At 37.5% G+C, this 21,616-nt stretch overlaps 1 long non-coding RNA gene across 2 annotated transcripts; it reads left to right on the forward strand.

Moving 5' to 3' along the window:
• Positions 1–473: 473 nt before the first annotated feature.
• LOC111743108 lies at positions 474–19,863 on the forward strand. Of its 2 annotated transcripts, none has more exons than XR_002781585.1 (4): positions 474–923; positions 2,062–2,178; positions 5,586–5,688; positions 19,692–19,863. It is a non-coding gene; the product is annotated as an uncharacterized LOC111743108 (long non-coding RNA). The 2 variants fall into 2 exon arrangements; XR_002781586.1 differs by lacking the exon at positions 19,692–19,863 and adding an exon at positions 13,823–14,249.
• The last annotated feature ends 1,753 nt before the right edge of the window (positions 19,864–21,616 follow it).

The following is a 21,616-nucleotide window of genomic DNA, read 5'->3' on the forward strand; positions in this document are numbered from 1 at the left end:
TGCCCCGGGAGCTCGTCCGCACCTCTGAGGTCACACAAGGCCGAGCACCTTCCAAAGGGGAGGGTATAACTGCGCAAACAAAGTTGCATGCCACAGCACAATCCGCCCTCCCTTCCATTTAGCCCCTTGTTCGGATCCTCAGCACATCTCACTTGCTTTGCCGGTACTCTCGACTTCACCCCACCACTGTGCAACACACCCCCTTCCACAGCGAGCCCACCCTTCCATTGCCCCGCGCTTCGAGCGGTCCAGCTTCCTGGCAAAGCCCGGAAAAAGCCGCTGCGCTCACCTTGCTTGACACACTTGAGCCGGAGCGGGTCCTTGCAGTGTTTGATCACAGCCAGCACGTCCCTGATGGTTAGCCCCGCCACGGGGGTCTCGTTCACCTCCAGCAGCAGCTCCTCCGACACCAACTTGCTTCCGCTCTCATAGGCCACCTTGCCGGGCTTCACCTCCCCCAGGTAGGGGAATTGTCCATTCTCGGCGCCCCCCTTCAGTTCAAAGCCCAGCTGGCCCTCCGGGTTCCTGCCAATGACACTCTCATGGACTTTGCTAGTCCAGTGGCTTTTCTTTTTCAAGCTTTTGGACATGGCAGTGGGGCTAGTCGCCTCAGCTTCTGAGGGGTTCCTTTGGGGTAGAGGGTTTGGCGGTGAGAGAGTGAGGATGGAGGAGCAAGGGGGCCAAGAGGTGAGAACAGCAGACTTTGCCTTCCTTCCCCTCTGTTCGATGCTTTCCCTCTTCTTTGGATGGAGTGTGGACGAGGAAGGGGGAGGATGAGAGGGACGGCTGGGCAGAGGTAGGAGAGCTTGGGTGAGGCTGTGCTGTCCCTTGAATGACACTCAAAGCTGTGGCCCCGCAGCAAAGGAGAGCTATGGTGGTGGTGACGGCGGCGACGGCAGCCTGAGCGAGCAGTAGCCGAGCTGGTGAGCGGGTGGGGTGGGGGTGGGGAAGGAGGGTAGGGATGCCGGGGGCCACTCCTGCGTGGTGCGAGTGGGAGCGCGCGCGCGCGCGCCTGGGTGTGTGGTGTTAGCTGATATCCATGGCAGCTGCAGTGGCAGCGGCGGGTCCGTGTGTGCGTGCGTGTGTGTGTGTGTGTGTGTGTCTGTACTAGTTGTACAGTACTGGCAGGAGGGGAGACGGCAGAGGAGGAGGGAGCAGCTGAGGGGAGGAGGGGCGCGCCCACGCCGGGTTGGGGGCCGCTTCGCCGCTGTCTCCGCTCCCTCCCACCGCAGCTTGACCCGGTAGTGAAGGCGGAGAGAGAGAGGCAGGCTGGGCCCGCCTGGCAGCCTGCAAGAGGAGGCGGGAGCGGGAAAGGAGGGGAGCCCAGGCCGGGAGTTGGGAGGCCGGCGGGCAGGGATGCGAGCCGAGTGCGGACCTTTCTTCAGCCTCCTAGAGGCCGAGCGCTGTGCTAGGCTGCGGCGCTGAGAGGACGTCCTGGCTCCCCCAGGACGGGCTGGGCTAGGGCAGAGCTAGCGAGACCTGGACTTGAGTGCTACGGCTGGAGCGCCGCCGGCCCCCTGGCGCGGTACCCTGCTGAGAGAAAGCTGACTGTGGGGCCCGCTATGGCATTGCGGGAGAAGCCTCGGCGCTGGGAGCCGGGAGAGGCGCAGCAGCTCACTGTTAGAGACTTCGTCTCTTCACGTTTTCAGTCAGACTCGTGGCAGAGTTCTCAGAATTCCCCTCAGAGGAGCGGAAAGTTAGAGAACTGCAGGCCCCGCACCCCCGACACCGGGGAGGGCGAAGCAGCCTCGCCTTCCCCGGGGCGGGCCCAGCCCACGCGTCGCGCCGGGACGTGAACTCCGCGTGGGAGGAGTTGTCTGGTGAAAGGCAATTTCCAGGAGCGAGGGGAAGGGGCTTCGCGCTTCCTGGTTAGGTGCGGCGGAAAGGAAGGGGCTGCGGGGTGAAGTAAGGTTGCAGCCTCGGAGAAGTGTACAGTTTAACGCGCGAACTGCAGCCGAGACGGCAGGGGCACGCCCTCGCCCAGAAAAGCCCTCAGTGACTCGGGCTTATAGCTTGGGAAGAAACCTTAAATTGACCCGGCCCGACAACCTCCTGCTGCAGAGAAGGAAAAGAAGCCTCCGAAGGTGAACATAGCGGCAGAATCCGGGCTGGAACTCAGCTCGCCGGCCCATCACCAGGCTCCTTTCCCTTCACCAACTTTGCAGCCAGGACGGAGAGGTGAGGACAGGGGCTCAAGGATGCAGGAGGGCTGCTGATTTTCACTCAACCGCAAATTTCGTGTAAACTGTAAGGAGTGATTTAAAAAATTCCTACAACTGGTAAATGAATTTCGTTTGCTTTACTTTCAAAGGATACATTTAAGACCAAAAAAAAAAAAAAAAAAGTCGCACACCCACTCATCTCTTTAAAGCAAAACATGAAAAGCACTGAGCAATTAGAATTCCTGATGTCTGAGATGAAGATAGTGTGGGAGGCAAGCGGTGCAGTTAAAAATGTTTAGTCGACCCAAACAGAAAGGCCGGGTATGAATTCAGACTATGCTATTTACCAAGAGTATGACCTTGAGTAAATTGTTTAACCTTTCTGAGGCTGTTTCCTTATTCGTTAAATAGAGTTAAAAGCACTCATCTGATAGGCCTATAATGAGGGTGGAATCAGGTAATGCATGTAAAGTGCTTGCCTGACTTAGGAAGGCACTCAAAACGGTAATTTCCTTTTTTCCTTCTCAAGTATAACTCATTATTTGGGGAAAAGGGAGATCAAATTTAGTAAGAACTGGAAGAGATTTTAAAGAAAGATGATTTGTTGAATAACCATGTGTCTCTTCAGTTGAGAAAATGAATCCCCAGTGAATTGGATGCACCTGACAAGGATTGGTTAGTGAGCCAGGGGCAGTGCCAGGATATGAAACCAGAGCTACAAGCAGTGCCCAGGAGTGAGCAAGACTTTTTGTAGCATAGCCCAATCTCACCCAAAGAAGTTAGGTTTCAGCATTATCAGACACAATCCTAAATCGAAACTGGTAATGAACTGAATATGTATTTTTAAACATCAATTACAAACTAGCACACTAATTTTTATCAAATTCTAACTACATGCCAGATGTCCTGTAGGCTTTACATACATTAATTTGTTTCTCCTGACATCTTAATAAAGTAGGTACTTTTATTATCTTCCTTTAAAGATAAGGAAACTGAGGCATAGAGATTAACTTTTGCAAGGCAAAATTAGTCAATTGGTGAAGCTAATATTCAAACCTAACGGTTTTGATTCCAGACCTGGTCTCAAGCATTGCATTGTCTCTCTCCCCATCTACTTGCCATGTGTCATGCCAACAATCAGTACATAATACTCCAAAGTTTTGGTCTGCATTTTATTGTAGGGGTAATTAGGAAAAAAGAAAGCAAATGGAGCAGGAGTTTGGCATAAAGTATTTTACCCTTGAGAATCCAGGGCAGTCATTGAGGTATGCGTTAGCTAATTTACTGCTTCTCAGCTCCTAATTCATCTTCTTCGCCCTTAATTGTGATATTAGAGCCAGAGCTTAAAACATTTCTTTGTTGTCGGTTGGCACAATGTTAAGACTTGTCAGTAAAAGGTGCTGGAGGGACACTGCATAAAAAAGGGGCTTGTCTTCTTTGTTTTCTTCTTCTATGGTGTGGTGGTCAGTGGGTGGCTTTCTGGCTAGTCGTGCGCGAGAAAACAGTGTTTCACACCCTCCAGTAAGTTTGGTCAGTTCCTTAGAATGCAGCTTCCCAGTAAGGCTTGCTGGCATCCCCAGTGGGTAAGCTTCCTAGCAAGTTTCACTGGCACTCCAGCTGGTGGTTTCCTCACCAACTCAGTCTGTGTTACTTCAACAAATTTGTTGATCATCAAAGGGGCCAGAGCCACATTATCTCCAATGAGGCTTGTTTCTCTGGCATTGCAGGGTAGATAGCAGGGATGGGAGTGAGAGGATCTTCTAAGTTGTTTCTTCCTTAGATATTCTCCCACAGCCCTAGACGTAGTGTTTGCTCCCTAAATCCACTATTCCTGTATTCGGTGATCTCTTCTTCTCTCTTAGTAGTGATTCCCCTTTTACTAGCTAATAATTCTTTATATTAAAATTTTCTTGTTCCAGTTATGGTTTGATTTCTCTCTCCTGACTGGACATTTTAAAGGGATCATGTAGAACCCTATTCTGAGAGTCAGAAGTTGGCATCCTGCCTTTAGCTGTGCAGCCTTGACTAAGTTACTTAAACCAGAGTTTTTACCTACATTTGTAAAAAGAGGGTAATATTGTAAAAGGTTGTGTACGGATCATGTAAAATTTGAATGCACTGTAAATGCACTTAAATGTGAATGCACTTTAAAACTGTGAAGTGCAATCAAAATGAAGGTGTTAATTATCAGTATAGGAACAGAGAGTAACAAAGGAGAAGATGGAGATAGTTTCTATAAGGAAAAAATTACATGTATCTGGGGACTTAGATTATTTCCTGAGGGGGGGAAACAGTATTTCATATAAGATTTATTGTCATCAAATATATAATTTGTTGGTTGACTTTGCCTAACTTTTCAGAGATAAAAGCAAATAGTCGTAAGTATAAGTAGTTCAAATTTCTAGTACTTTTACAATCATTTTGAAACGCTAGTTTCAGACTTATTTGGTTACTTTCTATTCTGGTATTCTTCACATTTCATTTGTTTTTACTTTGTCTCCTTTACCCTTTCTGAGTTTGATGCCTGTGTCAAGAAAGAATTATTTCATTGCTGAGCACTCTATGTGCAGAACATGGCACTAGATATTGCATGCTATTCCAAAAGAAAAACAGTTTAGGAATCTTAAAAGCTAAAGAAAGAAAAGCATGAGTGTATTCAAGTTTTAGAAGAATTCTATGAGGTGGATGCTTGTGGCAGACTCCATCTCATTCTCTTGATTTCTTTGATTGGGTCTGGGTGCCCTTCCTCCAGCTTCTATTTTCTTTTATTTCTCACAACCAGTCCCGGAGACTCTCTTTGGAAGAGTGTCTTTAGAAGACTGCCCAAGGGCTCCTGGAATCGCTTTGCCTCTAGGCACAGAGAGCCAGAGAGAACCATCTAAGAGTTTACTTTCCTACCAGGACACCCTTCCCCAAGGACTGCCCTACAGAGAATAAAAGCCCAGCCCTATTGCCTCTAGTAGTAAGAACATCTGAGATGTAATTTATACCCCAAGACTCCCCTTCAGGATCATGCTGATGCTAGAATTTTGCCTGAAATAACTTCCTTCCTTGTCCTGTTTACTCAAATAATTTGTGTGTTTTCCTGGAAATGTTTCCTTAATAAATCACTTGTATACGATCCTTATCTCAAGATGATTCTAGGGATCCAGACCTAGGATATAACTAATTCCTTTTTACAGATGAGTAAACTGGGGCTCAGGTATTTTAAATTGCGCAAAGTCACACGACCAAGTAGGGGCAGAGTTGTGATTTTATCTATGTCTGTGTGACTCTAATTCTCCTCCTAAAGCCATGTTACATTAAAAGTACCTAATACTGAGTATTTTCCAGTTAACCATTTGAACATAAGTGGACTTGAAACTCAGCAATTGATTGATCAATAAACATAAAAATTGTATCCCTATAATATGCTATCTCTAGGTGTTTGAGGAGCAAGAATAAGGAGCCATGGACAGTGAGACCAAAGCATGGTATACTCCATCAAGAAAAATCTTTATAAAGGGTGAGACCTACTTGACCAGAGGTACAAAGACCTGTCCCACATTTTAGCAGAGAGTGTTAATGTTCAGTGTAACTTTCAGTCAAGGGCTTTCTTCATGCTAAGGTTGAATTGGGTATTTATGTTTTTTCCTATTCTGTAACAAATTACCACAAACTTGGTGGTTTTAAACAACACAAATCTATTATCTACAGTTGTGGAGGCCAAGGTCCTAAATGAGTCTTGATGGGCTAAAATTGAGATGTAGGAGAGGCTATATCCTTCTGGATCTCTGGGAGAGAATCCTATTCCATGCGTTTTCCTGCACTTAGAGGCCACCTGAACTCTGGTTTGTGGCCCCTTCCTCCATTTTGAAAGCCAGCAACAGCAGATTAAGTCCTGCTTGTATTCTATCACTTCAGCACTGACTCCTGTCTCCCTCCTCCACTTTTCAGGACTCCTGTGATTACATCAGGCCCATCCAGCTAGTCCAAGATAATCTCCCTATTTTAAAGTCAGCGGATTAGCAGTCTTCTTTCCATCTGTAACCTGAATTTCCCTTTGCCATGTAAGGTAACATATACACAGGTTTCAGGGATTAAGATCTGGATATTTTTTTTTTATTATTTTGGAGGGGAGGGATCATTATTCTGTCTAATATAGTATTATAGAACATTACATATTCATGTCCTCATTGTTTATATCTTTGTTCAGATTGTAAACATCACCACCCCATATTATCCCTGTCTTTTACCTCAAAAACCTCTATTGTGTTGCCTGAGAGAACTTTCTGAAACCTCTCCTTTTTTTTTCTGCTTAAAATCTACCAGTGCTGCCTATTAAATACACAGCAGAGTCCCAACTTTTTATCTTACTTTGATTCTCCTCTGCCTCCTTCCTAACTCTCCACCCATATTTCTCCATATACCTGCTGGAATTGGAATCCAGAGCAACCTGGGTAATGTGGATCTTCCAAGATAAACATAAATAAAAAGAGTCCCCTTTATAGCATCTATTCTAGGCCCCTTGCAATGTAATTAAAGAAATTTCAAAAATGAATGATGTTCAGATCAAGGCAGTGAAGTACAGCACCTGTGCCAATCCCTAATTGTGTTTGGGACCTGGGGCAGCTCACCCAGGTGTCCTACTCAAGGTCAGGCCTAGATCTCCCACTTCCCTTACATTTCTTTGCTTTAGCCATTCTGAATTGCTTGGTTTCCTTGGCTCGCTAGACCTTCCACAGTTCCCTTTGCCTGAAATACAACCTTCTCTTTGTGGTTTATGCCTAAGACATACCTCTAGGGTCACCTCTCATAAGCCTTTTCTGAATCTTTTTCCTCCTTCCAACACAATACAAAACTCTCCTTTATGTTCATGTACCCTTTTAAGAAACATGACTTATAATTCACCTCCTCATTTTCAAGTCCATCCTCCACAGAAGAATAGGTGGACATTTTTTTTTTTTAATCACTCATCTTTGCATTCTTATCACCTTGCACATCCTCTGGCATAATGTAAATGCTCAACAGACTTCTGCCTAATAGATATTTGCAAAATGATAGTGTGTAAAATATTATTATATGACCACCACCTGAATATAAATTTTTATCTTTAGCATTAAATGATAATCTCTTTACACCCATACTGATGTCTTAAGAGAATGTAATGCAGAAGAGCATGTATTGATGAACAAAAGACAAACTATGCTTAGCCATGAGACTAAGGTTAAGAAAGCAGCCAGATTCTTTAAGAGCTTATGATAGGGTCTGGACAAAATCTGAGAGGTGTTAGTAGTGGTGATGGTGGTGGTAGAGGATAAACTTGACTCACTCCATTGTTTGTCAGCTATTAAACCTCTCAATTCTGCTGCAATATTCATGCAAACATGCTGATCCATATTTATAAGGCAGATTTATTTAGCTTAATGCAGAGCTTCAAAGACTTTTTCATTAAAATATCTCTAAAAACGATATAGTCACCTAATACAGCCAAGAGTAATCTTATTTGAAGTCACTAGTTTTCATATAAAAGTTCATCTGGATTTCAGATTCTACTCTGTAGTGGGTTCATATTTATATAGTTATAAAATATGACTTTTTCCTATACTTTGCCTAAGTGATATTCCAGGAGGATTTGCCATGTTTATCCAGTGGTTTCTTGCCCCAGTGTGGTGACTCTATGGGTGTGCACAGCTTTAGTCCTGTGGCCAGAAATGCAAGCCCATATCCTGGAGTAAGCAAAGATAAATGTGGGGACACTTTGAAACTTGAGAAGAGAAAAAAACTGAACTCTGGTTTACAACATCTTTTACTAAGCAGAGAGGAGAGGAAAGATCTCTGTATTCCAAAGGAGTACCTAATGTTGAGAAACCAGGCCTCTTGAATTTAGCAAGGGGAAGGTTTAGGGGCTTAGACTCCTCCAAAAACATGCACAGAATTGCATATTTCATTTGGTATTTTATCCAATTACATTATAGTGCTAATTCTCTTTACGTCAAAGTCTCAAATATTTTAGTTGTCATAATCTTGGGGCTTCTATCAATTAATTATATTAGTGTGGAAGAGCCAGAATTGTTTCATTTTAATCTAGAATTAATATTCATTGACTGTGTTTCTCCATTTCATTGAACTATCATATTATTTAGTATTTGTCATATATTGTTCACTGTCTCTTCAACTCAGGAACTTACTCTCAAGAAGCACTGTCAATTAGTCACCCAGCCCTGTGCAAAAGATCTAGGGACAGGCAAAATTTGACTACTTAAACCAATGTGAGTATTAGATCATTTTAGTGCCAGAAAGTTCTGAACAATATGACTTTTGTCCTTGTAAAACACCTCTCTGTGTGAAATTCATGGACCATGAAGGATATACAAAGTGGGGAAAGAGAACTGCAAAATCATTTAAATCATTGCTCCATCTTAACTATGGAATTCACAACATGTGGAGGAATTTGACCAGCTCAAGAAAAGAAAGCATGAAAATATATTTTTGTTCTTTGACTTTAAAATCATTATGATATTTTATGTAAATGATAATGGATCTTGAGTAAGAGCTCTTTATGCTTTTGTTACCTTATTCAACATGCACACAAAATACAACAGGATAATATTGTATTTGGATCTGGAAATATATTCCTTATGCAGTGTTATACAGTCATACTTCCTGAATGTCAATATCCGAACTTATCTTTCATTTTTATTGTTTTGTCTTTTATTTATTCAGTGCCTGTCAATCTTTTATCATGAGTTCACATTCTACTGAACTCAAATACTTTTATACCTTGTATATACTCTTAGTCCTTCCTTACCAGAGTTTTTAAAAACACTTAGAATATTCAAGTACTTTGATTTTGTGCCATCAAGTAGCTATATTTATCCCCTACTTTGTTTTTTAAGTGAGTAATTCGATTGCTGTCACTTTCTACTTTGTGACTCTAAATCTTTTAGACCTATCTTACCATTTTTCATGCATTCATCCTATCTATAAAATACTGTCTCTTTCTTTTCTAACTACTTCTAATTTTTCATATTATTTTTCCTTCTGGTTTTTAAATGTACATCTTTATTTCTCTTTTTTTCCTTTATAGCTCTCTTTAGTATATGTCTTCAGTTTCCCATTTTCCACTATAAATTTTAAAATAAATTGGAAATATTCTACATGTATTTTTAATATAATGTCTACTGCCTATATTCTAATCCTGCCTGTTTTGCTTTTTTTTTATCATTTTGTTATTGATTAAAAATGACAACAATTTTCATGCCAAGAAAGTAAAATAAGCACAAAGGGACAATATTATCATGGCTTAATTTTGGTCAGTGGTGAAAAATCTTGTAGATATAAAGAAAGCTATGGAAAGAAAGTAAACATATTCTGTTTTGAAATAGGAACAGTCAGATGTGTTTTCCAGTCTCTGGAAAAGCATATTATAAGAAATTCAAAAAAAGGTTCGTCATGTTTCCTCATTCAGATTATTGAGAAGCAAAACATGCTGATGAACATTTGGCGGCATTGAGAATATAATTCTAATCATACTAATTTTAATAATTTCGCAAACCCCTTCAACCACTATTCTTTGTGCTGTTGTTTGCTTTTAACCATTTTGAGTGTCATAGATGTCTTTTAGAATATGACAAATACTAGTGATCGTGCCCTTCTCCCCAAACCACAAATGCACACATACATATATCGTCTAAGTATTACATATCATTTCATGTAATTTATAAATCCCTTGAAGCCAACCATTTGCTCTGATAGGAGATTCTTTGAAAGTCCAGCTTAAATAAACCTCTTGAATAAATATTTTTTAATTTATATACAATCAGCTGAAAGTAATCTTATCTGCCTCATATTATAACATTCTAGACATACCTTAGCCTCACTTCTAGGTTGAGTCATGAGAGCATAATTTATGTTTGAGGTCCAAACAAAAGTTGAATGAAGGGAAATACAGAGATAGGAAAAAAGGAGACATATAACTGCAATGAATATGAAATAGTTAAATGTATCTTCTAAATTAAGCATAGAATCAACTGATGATAGTTAAGTAAACCCAAAATTTAAAAATTTATTTTAAAAGACAAAGAACAGCAAGAAATTTGCCATCTGGGAAGATATTAAAGTTTTGAGACAGTTATATACCATTTTATCTATCAAGGAAAATAATTTTAAAACTGAAAAAGGGAGGGTAAATTTCTTTAAGAGAAAATTGTAGTTTAAGATGGGTTATGGGATAATTGGAAATCATATAATTGTTTTAAAGGATTTTAATCATCCAACTTCTCTCAATTAGGTTCTAAGGCAATAAAAGAATCAAGAGCTTAATTAAGCCATTGTCTATAATCTCCGAAAAAACCTGACGTTGAGGAAGTCAATATAAGATAAGTGAAAAGCAAAGCTATCATGATTTTGCAAAGGGGAGAAAGATGAACTCCACAAATTAGAGGCCAAAATATAAGGACATCAAGAGAAAGAAGGGATAACATGAAGCTAGTCTAGCTTCATAAAAAACAAGTCAAATCAAACAGTGTACATTTTTACTTATAAAGCATGACGTTCACTGTGGATCCACGTTACCTTAATCATTAAGTATTAATTCCATCACTGCTTTAAGTATGTCAGCAATGAACACTTAGAGACCAGGCCTCTATCATTCTGTCTAGTATCCTCAAGTGATGCTTCAGTTTCCAAATGTTCTAACACATTCTCCACATCTGGCTTGAGCAGTACTGCATCTAATAGGCTTATTTCCTCTCATGAGCCTTCTTAATATTTAATATATGCTCTTCTAATTAACTGCTCCCATTATTCTCTTATATTATTTTTGTAGGATCACTCCTGATCATTTTCCAATACATCTTCTAAGCTTTTTCTTGAATAATTCACTAATCCTAATGCTGTCAGATATAAGAAGACTACCACTACAACTTTAATATTGTAAATTTCTAATACAAATGTAATCAATACCTGTTTAATGTACAATGCATTTAATGTAAATAAATATACTATAAATAAATGTGATACAATTCAATTTTTTACATAAATATGTGATAAATTTTGCTTATGTTATTTAAGGAAAATTATGAATAATTTACCTACAGTTAGTATTGACAATGATATTGGTCAGTTACTATTATATATGGTATAGATTCAAATAAATTCCATCTAGTTTTGAGTCTTAAATAATTTGCATATATTAGAGTCTTTTATAGTGAAGACTACCATTTTACTAAAATTTAAAATTTTCGAGGGCACATTTTTAATATAATGTTATTCTGCTTTCTACTTTAGGTTGTATGTAAAGTTTTATTTATATTTCAAGAGTCTCTTGACAGAACTAGAAATAAGGAAATATTTTCTTAATTTAATAACAATAGGTATTTCATTTTTTTTTTCTAAATCAAATTTGAAGAGGTAGAGGATCCGATATACTTAGTCTGTTTGATTATATTACTACAGTATTTAGGGACACATTCAAACATTTTATGGACCACAAAAGAACAAACATACTACATTTTCTTGATATATATATATCATTGTGTTTGTCTCCATAGTGTTTTTTTTCTTTTTTTCCGTCTTTATCGAAATAAAATAGACAATTAGTTGCTTGTATTTACATTGTACAATTCAATGAGTTTTTTTTTTCCAATTATAGTTGGTATACAATAATATACCAGTTTCAGTTGTATAGCTGAGGAACAGTCCTTTTCAGTTGTATTTCAGAGATCCATGTAACTCACAAAATGATCACCCCACTAAATCTAGTACCCTTCTTCCCCCTTACATATTTATTACAACATTATTAACCATCTTCCCCATGCTACACTCTACATCTCCATGTCTATTCTACAACTATCCATTTGTACCTCTTAATCCCCTTTCCCTTTTTTGTCCCCCCAATTCCTTTCCCATCTAGTATCCCTCTAAATATTCTCTGTATCTATGAGTTTATTTATGCTTTTGTTATTGTTATTGTTTATTTTGTTCTTTAGATTGCACATGTACGTAAAATCATGCCATATTTATCTTTCTCTATCCAACCTATTTCATTCAGCTCAGTACCCTCTAGGTCCATCAAGGCAATATCATTTTCCATCCCCTTCCTTTTAGTCTGTGTGTGTCTTTTAATTAGAAGTAAGTCTCTTGTAGGCATCATATATAGCGGTCTTGTTTTCTTATGCATTCAGCTGCTCTATCTTTTGGTTGAAGCACTTAATTCTTTTTTATTTGAGGTACTCATTGATAGAAATGTAGTTATTAACACTCTTTATGCATGTTTTTGATAAAAGTTTTTTCTTCTTAAAGTCCCTCAAACATTTCCTGTTATACTGGCTTGGTGATGATAAATTCCTTTAGCTTATTTTTGTCTGAGAAGCTCTTTATCTGTTCTTCCACTCCAAATGATAGCTTTGCTGGATAAAGTTTTTTTTGATTGTAGATTCTGGGTTTTCATCAAGTCAAATATTTTGCGCCAAGCCCTTCTGTCCTGCATAGTTTCTTTTGAGATATCAGCTGCCAGTCTTATGGGTGCTCCCTTGTAAGTAACTAACTGCTTTTCTCTTGCTGCATTTAAGATTCTCTCCTTGTATTTAACTTTTGGCATTTTAATTACGATGTGTCTTCTTGTTGGCCTCTTTGGTTCCTGGTTTTGAGGACTCTCTGAGCTTCCTAGAGTTGTATGTCTATTTCCTTCACCAGGTTAGGGAAGTTTTCCATCAATATTTCTTCAAATAGCTCTTCGACATCTTGTTTTCCTTCAGGTACCCCTATGACATAGATATTTTTACATTTAATAGTGTCCCATAGGCTCCTTAAATTCTTTTTATAGAATTAGCTTTCCCATCCTCTATGTAGGTCATTCAATCCTCTTCTTTATTCACTCTGTTTATTCCATTTAGTATACTTCTCATCTCAGATAATGTGTTCTTCATTTCTGACTGGTTCACTTTTATAATTTTCATTTCCATTTTTATATTTTTTATCTCTTTACTAAAGTTCTCACTGAATTCATCTATACTTCCCATAAGTTCACCGAGCATCTTTATAACTAATGTTTTGAACTCTGCATCTATTGGATTACTTGACTCCATTTTTCCTGGATCTCTGTTCTGTTCTCTCATATGGTTTCTGCTTCTTCGTCTTCCCATTTTGGCTGCTTTTCTGTGTCTGCTTCTATGTACTAACCAAAGCTCCTAAGTCTCCTGGTCTTATCAGTGCAGCTTTGTGCAGTAGTTGTCTCAGTGGCACAGTCCTGAGAGGGGTTCAGCTGCAGGCCAAATTTAGCCCAAGCCTCTGCCCCTCTGAGGTCACCAGTTAAGATTCAGCAAGCAATCCACAGATGCTGTGCTTATAGTTGCCTCAAGAGGGCACACCAGAAACTGAGGCCAGCGGCCACCAGTGAGAGTCTAGGCGCTGCTCAGCAAGGAACACCTGACTAAGCGAGGACACACTGCATGTGGTTTGGTTGAGACCGAGAGTAGGGGGAAGTGGAGTTTCAGGGAATCCTCTGGACAGAGTGACCTCTGTTATCGAGTTTGATGATGTCGCTCTGGCGGCACTGATTCCAAGTACTGGAAGTGGGAAGGGCTCAACAGAGGAACAATGGATACGGCCCAGCGCTTCTGTCTGAGAGAAAGCCTCATTTCCAGCCCTCACTCCAATAACTCAGTGTCTCCTTGTAGGTCCCTGGTACTCTCCGTGAAGCCAACCCAGCACTGGTGCCCAGAGAGAGCTGGTTTGTCACCGTGAAAGTCTGCTTGTAGAAACGGCCCCTTTAAGAGGCATCTGCAGCTGCCATAGGCTCCATCCCACTCACCCGCTCTGGACCAGGCAGCCTTGCGTCCTCGCCCTGTCCTACCTTCTGCCATTGCAGAGTGATCTCTTAGTTCTCTCCTTAATTGTATGGCTTGTTCATCTGGATCCCAGGTGATTTTCCTTGCTGTTTGTTCTTGTTTCTGTCACAACTTTGATTTGGTCATCAGAGGGATGAATAGAGCCTCTATCATCTACGCCATTTCCTTCTCCTTCTATATTTTCCCAAAATATTTTAAAGAATTCCAGTTTATGTATAAACATTCCTGGAAGCTCCCACTTTAGCAGGAAACTAAATAAAAGAAGTTCAAATTTTCTAATGGAGATTTGCTTTCTAGCTTTTTTCTCTGGAGACAAATAGGTTTTTCTTCCAGGGTAGGGAGATTTGCATATGAGATACGATTTAAAGGGCTAGAAACGTCTTTGCTGCTCTCCGAAATGCTTCCCTATGTTTTGTCATATTGCCCGATAATTTTGCCTTGGAGAGTTATCCTTTCAAGATAATAAAATGCAAATATCTCTGAAAGGGTGTCTTCTCTTTTAGTTATATGGCTACTAATCAACAAATACATTCATCACAGGATAAAGAGAAGATTGCCAGCTAACAAATCCCTAGAGTCTGTACAATACCAAATATTACTTAGTAATTTTCAAGATTTTCTCAGTGTAGTTTATAGGAATAAAAGGATTAAACATCAAGGGGATATGGGTACGGTACATAAAATTCTAAAACTGCTATTTAGTCTGTATTTATATTCTATTGATTTAAAAACAAAGGAAATGGAAAGTTAACAGGTGGGTATATTAGGGTGATACTACTTTAGGTGGGTTGTATGGAAAGGCCTTTCCTAGGAGGTGATTTTTAAGCCAGGATTTAAATATCCCATGTGTGAAAATCTAGGGAAGGACTTTTCAGGCAGAGGAAGTTTCTGTCAGGGAACAATGACAGCAGCAAACTTTAACAGATGACAAAGACATAGCATTAAAGTAACAACACGGAATTAGAAATACATACTTGAAGGTTTTCTTCGCCCTCAGAAAGTTTCCAACATATTGACATTTGCTCAGTGTCTAAGGAGATAATTGTGTAAATTATTGGCATTTGTTCTGGACTATCTGTAGTCAGCGAAAGGCTTTTACCTTGCAGATTCTCCTTGAAGTCATTGGTGTTAGAACTGCATGATACAAATTTACTGAATGAACTAAGCTAATGAGTAAATGTACAAGCCTTTACATTTAATCTTAGATATTGTTTTTTAAAGTTTGTATCAGTAGAGAAGCCTAAATTGGTATTTAATCTATTGGATTAGAATTTACTATTAATATATGTATTTTTTTATTTTAATGCTCACATTATCCAGATATGGTCTTCATGGGCTCCTTCATGGGCTCCTTCATGAGCTCCTTCATGGGCTCCTTTTGATATGTCCCTCTGATTATTTGAATACTCCTTGCTTCCTAATATAACAATATGTTCCAAATTTATCTTCTTCTTTCTCTTCCCCAGCTCTAGAATCTCCCTTCCCACCCCCAACTCCAAGGAACCCTAGGGAACAATATTTAGAAACCAAGATAGATAATTTGGCTTGTTTATTGCTATCGGTGGGCCATTACTACTGAGCCTTTTCAGTGGACAGAAATAGGAAATATATATAAATATATTTCAAATGTATTTAAATGTAATATATTAAATACATAAGAAGAGATAAATTATTGGCTTATTATGAATAACACATTAACATTTTTGAAGGGAAGATATTTGTTTTCTACATAAAGTGGGCCTACAACATAATAATTTTGATCCAAACAAAGCATACCAAAATAGATTTCATTATTAGTTAAACATAATATATCTTAGAATCTTAGATGTTGGAGGGAGACATTTTCTAAAATTGTCATCTAAATGTTATAGAGTAGACCCTTTCAGTGTTGTTTTGAATCTGTTGGAATAGAAAAATAAGGTCTGGGGACAAATGCTTGTCCTAATTCTTCCCAACACTTTTAACCACATGGCAAAAGCATATTAAGCATTCATTACACCCAGAATTTTGAATGCTTATTTATAAGAGGAGTATAATCAAACAAGGAAGTAATGACACTGTCTACTTGAGAACAATATTAATATGTTCTCTTTGGATAAATACAGTAGCTACAGGTGTAATACCAGCCATTTCATGTAACAATAGCTTGACTATTATTTGGCTAACAACATGAATAACTTTTGATGAAGAGTTATGGACATCCAAATATCATGATTTGCATTATAGAAGCTTTCTAAGTATGTATTTGAATTCTTATAGTTTTCTCCCAGCATGTCATGGAGGACTTTTTTCTAATGGTCTGTCTCTCCCCCATTACATTGGAAACCAGAGTTTCTCTACTTGGTTTACTAATCCCAAAGATTAATTTCATAGAAGTAGGGGCTTATTATTACTGGTTAATTTGCTTTACCTAGAAAAATAAAGTATAGTTATAGTTGGGTAGTTTAAAGTTTGTTTTATGTAGTATAATAAAACAAAGTTTCCTATTCTAGTGCTACATTGTTTATATACTTGTTAACTATTGCATTGTAATAATTTAGTGATCTGAAAAAATGCAAAATATATTTATACATATATATGTTCATATAATATGTAAATTTTATATTCAGCGATCATAAAAAGTAAATACCCAAAGAACCCATAGCTGTAGTAGTAGTAATAACAATAACAATAATAATAATAATAATAATAATAATAATAATAATAATAATAAAAAGACAGAACAATTTGACCAGCGATAGAAGGCAAGATTAACTAACAATTATTAAGGAGTTACTATGCAATATATACCATATGTATTGCATTTTTATTTAATCATCAAAAAATATAATTGCTAGAGTTGTTACAATCCCCATTTTATGAAAAAAAGAAACTGACATTACATGTTTTATTAAACTTGGTCAACTTCTTGTGATTAATACATTGCAGAGATAGGACTCAAACCCGCATATGCTTGACTCTAGATCCCAGGCTCTTTTGTGTTCTACTCCTGGCCAATAATGTTTGCTCAATTGATTCTTTGTGTTCTCTTCTGTAAAAGGATATTGACCTATCTTAACAATCCTTATTGTTATAACAATCAATAAATATGTTCACTACACATCAGTTTATTTTTAATATTCTGTATTCACGATTTCAAAATAACTATGACTCAATGATACTTTGAACGTTCAGTTTTATTAATTAAAACAGATCTGTGTACATTGAAAAATACTAGTTGAGACAACAGCAAAGAAAGCGTTGATTGAAAAGTAACTTAAATTATCACTGAAAATGGACCTGAGATACATGGAGAAAGTATGAACCACCCATATGTGAGTGAAGGCTGGCCTGGAGTTATCTTAAAGGACTTCATCCAAAAGAGCTGTCTAAAAGGCAATAATATCCCAACAGAGAGAGTCTGTGAAGAGATGGAATCCTGAGACCCAAATCCCAGTCAAGTGCAGGTAAGAGATGCCTACCAGTGAATGAGGAGAGGAGTAAATGGTCTGAAGAACCCTACAAGGAACTGAAACTCTCTGCAAGGGAAAAAGAGCAAGAATCAGCTATGAAACTTGTCAAAGAAGAAAGCAATGATGGCATCTCACAAAGTACCATCATGCAGGGACTTTCCTGTGCCCTCCTTTCTTTTCCCTCCACCATCTTGAACCTCAGTATGGTCAGAAATAGTGCAAGTTAGCATTGAGGAGAAGGAAAAAGACAAGTTGGGTACATAGAGGAATATCTATACAAGCCATACTGTATACTGCAAGCCCGCCTTCTGTTGCATGGTTGATTAGGTGAGTGGGGAAGCTTTAATTTTGAATGGAGCGTGGAGTTTTTATTATTACTTTGGCTATATCTATTAGTTTCACAACTGAAATAGTTTAAGTGACTAAAATGCCAGGAGGATTTATTATTTAAGAGAGCTATGGGGCACCAACCAAGATTTTATCTAAGCAAAGAAGAAGAGTTACCCTATAGAGCACACTTTAAGAGATAAAAACAAAAAACAAAATTATATTAGAAAAAAAATTGTATGAGAAAAAAACAAAATTGCCTAAATCATTTCATTTTGCCAGTTTATTTCCTTTAGAATATCATATATTTATATATCATATATCAAAAATACGCATTTATCTATATATGTGCATGTATCATATGAAACATTTTGTAATTTTCTTTTTCTTAATTCTTATTTGGTTATTCACTCAATTTCATTTCTATATATTCTTTATAAAAGCTTTAGTTATAAGCAAGTAAGGGCAAAGTCTTTATATCTAATAATCTACGTGTTTCTTTAGCATTGAGAAAAACATTTTATCTAAACCCATGTGTCATGTGATATATTTAACACCTTATTATACTTGCATGTGATTGTTTATAAAATATAAATCAAATCAATAGGACTAGAATTAGATTTGAAAAAACATTATTCAATAAAATATGTAAGATGAGACAAAATTATTTTAATTAAGTTCACAGAGGATTTGAAATTATGCGTAAATCTATAATATATTACTTTAGATATGAATTAATATTAGATTTGCATTCAGAAAAAAAGTACTGTGCTTACTTTTGAGTAACATTTAGACAGAACATTAGAACAAGTATCCCATCTTTACTCTCCCTTCCTCCTCTGCCACCTAAATGTCATTGAAAAATCTGTCCATCTTGATTATCAACATTAAAGACTGGTTTTAAGAAAAGCAGGGAACCTAAGAGCTACATTTTAATGGGAGATAGAATACAATTAAATATTTTTATAACTGCAGAAAAAAATGTTTCTTAAGAGGTAACAATTTTAATACCTTAAAAACTATCAAATACCAAATTTTAGATGTTAATTCTATTAAAGATATACAAAACAAGAGTTTCTTAAATAAATGTTCCACATTTAACTTAAAGGGTTCATTTAGGATTTAGTATTCTACTCTCAGTATGTGGGCATTAAGGAAATGTTATTTGAAACAGATATTGGTAATTAGCCAAGAAAATTTTTAGAATTTTGATTTAGGTCCTATGATTTAGAATTTAGATGTTGTCCAAAAGAGATTAATATTAGTCATAACATGGACCATAAAGCCACCATTTAAACGAGGTGTATATATATATACACCTCGTTTAAATGGTGTATATATATACCTGAGGTGTGTATATATATATATATACACACCTCAGGTATATATATACACCATTTAAACGAGGTGTATATATATATACACCTCGTTTAAATGGTGGCTTTATGGTCCATGTTATATATATAATATTCTAGTATACAAAAGCTATTAATGATCTATAATCACCTCATTCTCACAAGTATAATGCAAGGAATAAAGTATATAAAATATTTATGTTATTTCATTATTAACAGTGATTATTTATGAAAAATAAACCCTTCAAGAATAGCAAAAGTGAATAGTTATTGATACTGGTTGTGATTATATAGAATTTTGAATTCAATGCATCATCAGACACTCTTGATTTCCTACCCATGAGCTATTCTCCATTTCCTCTTTATTGATAGAACCCTGTTTTGTTCACATTGATAATGTTTCCAGATAAAATACTTACCTTCTCAGACTCTGTTACAATCATGGTGACCATGTAACAAAAGTAGGTAGGCAATGTCATAAAAGTGTGGATCTGCTAAAGACTTATAGAAATATTTTTGATTTTCTAATATAGACACTCTCTTTGTCGCTTTCTCTTTTTCTAGCCTATTGCATAACTGAAGAGGGAGATGCCATTTTGCCTCCATGACTTGACAAGTATGAAGATAAAAGCTTCCCTGTGAGGATGACAGAGAAAAATGATAGAAGGGGGCTTAGACTCCCTGTCTTCAGACTTCTTGTTATGTGAGGAAAATAAAATGCTATTACAAAGTTAAACTGCAGAGTTGGTCTTCTATTTCATGTACCTAAATATATCACATTCATACAATTTCCATAAAATTGGTAAGAATACTTGTTTTAAAGGCTAAATCTGAGGGATTCACATCCCTAACACAATCAAATCTCAGAAAATAATTATAGTGCTTTAATTCATTTTGATTTTAGAATTGATCTTTCACATGTGTATGTGTATGAATTCTGACCTATTTTAACTATATATCCATTTTCTTGAAAGTTTTTATCATAAATGGATGTTGAATTTTGTCAAATGCTTTTACTGCCTCTATAGAGATGATCATATGATTTTCATCCTTCATGTTGTTAATATGGCGTGTCACACTGATTGATTTGCAGATGTTGAACTATCTTTATATCCCTATAATAAATCCCACTTGATCATGGGTATGATCTTTTTAATGTAGTTTTGAATTCAGTTTGCTAATACTTTGTTGAAGATTTTTGCATCTGTGTTCACCAGGGATGTTGGCCTGTAATTTTCTTTTCTCGTAGTGTCCTTGTCTGATTTTGGTATCAAGGTAATGCTCATTAAACTCATAAAATGAGTTTGTAAGTGTTCTCTCCTCTTCTATTTATTGGAAGAGTTGGAGAAGGATGGGCATTAATTCTTTAAATGTTTGGTAGAATTTACTAGTGAAGCCATCTGGTTCTGGACTTTCTTTGTTGGGAGGTTTTTGGTTACTGATAAATCTCCTTAAAATTCAGTCTGTTCAGATTTTCTGATTCTTTATGATTCAGTCTTACGTTGTATGTTTTTAGGAATTTATTCATTTTTTTCTCGGTTGTCCAAATAGTTGGCATATAATTGTTTACAATAGTCTCATGATCCTTTGTATTTCTTTGGTATCAGCTGTAACATCTCTTTCATTTCTGAATTTTTTTACTTTAGTCATCTATTTTTTTTCTTGGTGAGTCTAACTAAAGGTTTGTATATTTTCTTTATCTTTTAAAAAATAGCTCATAGTTTCTTTAGTTCTATTGTCTTCTAGTCTCTATTTCATTTATTTTCATTCTGAACTTTGTTCCTTCCTTCTACTAACTTTGGGTTTAGTTTGTTTTTCTTCTAGTTTCTTGAGGTGTAAAGTTATACTGTTTATTTGAGATTTTTCTTGTCTCTTAATATAGGTGTTTATCGCTATGAACTTTCCTCCATTTACTTTATCTGATGGTAAATATCCTATTAAAGAGACATTACTTTATAGAGCCAGGCTATGTCTTTCTCTCTGACTCTAGGACTTCTGTTCTGGCTGTTGCTTAGCTACTCTGAGTACTGAGAACAATTATAAAGGATTCTGCATCTAATTTCGATGGTGGAGGTTGCGGGGGTTCCACACAAAAAGGCAATTCTTGGATACCCATTTGCTCTACAGTTTAACTCAATTCTGATACTATCTACCCAGAGACAGTATCAGATTCCACAGGTTAAGGACTCAGTTCCATTACACTGCCCACCCTACCCTTAGATGGTAATCGCAAGTTCAAGTTTTTACTTCTGCTTCTGACCAATGGGCTATAGATTGAAGGCGACGACAGTCCACTCCTCGGGTTTGATTAATTTGCTAGAGTGGTTCACAGAACTCAGGAAACTAGTTTACCTACCACATTACCAGTATATTATAAAAAGATGAAAACTCAGAAATAGCAAGATGAAAGAGATGCATAGGGCAAGATATGGAGAAGAGCTTCCATGTTCCCTTTGAGCATGCCACTCCTCAAGTCTCCCTGTGTTCAC

Source organism: Pteropus vampyrus, unplaced genomic scaffold (genome assembly GCF_000151845.1).
Source record: "Pteropus vampyrus isolate Shadow unplaced genomic scaffold, Pvam_2.0 Scaffold107, whole genome shotgun sequence".
Lineage (NCBI taxonomy): Eukaryota > Metazoa > Chordata > Mammalia > Chiroptera > Pteropodidae > Pteropus > Pteropus vampyrus.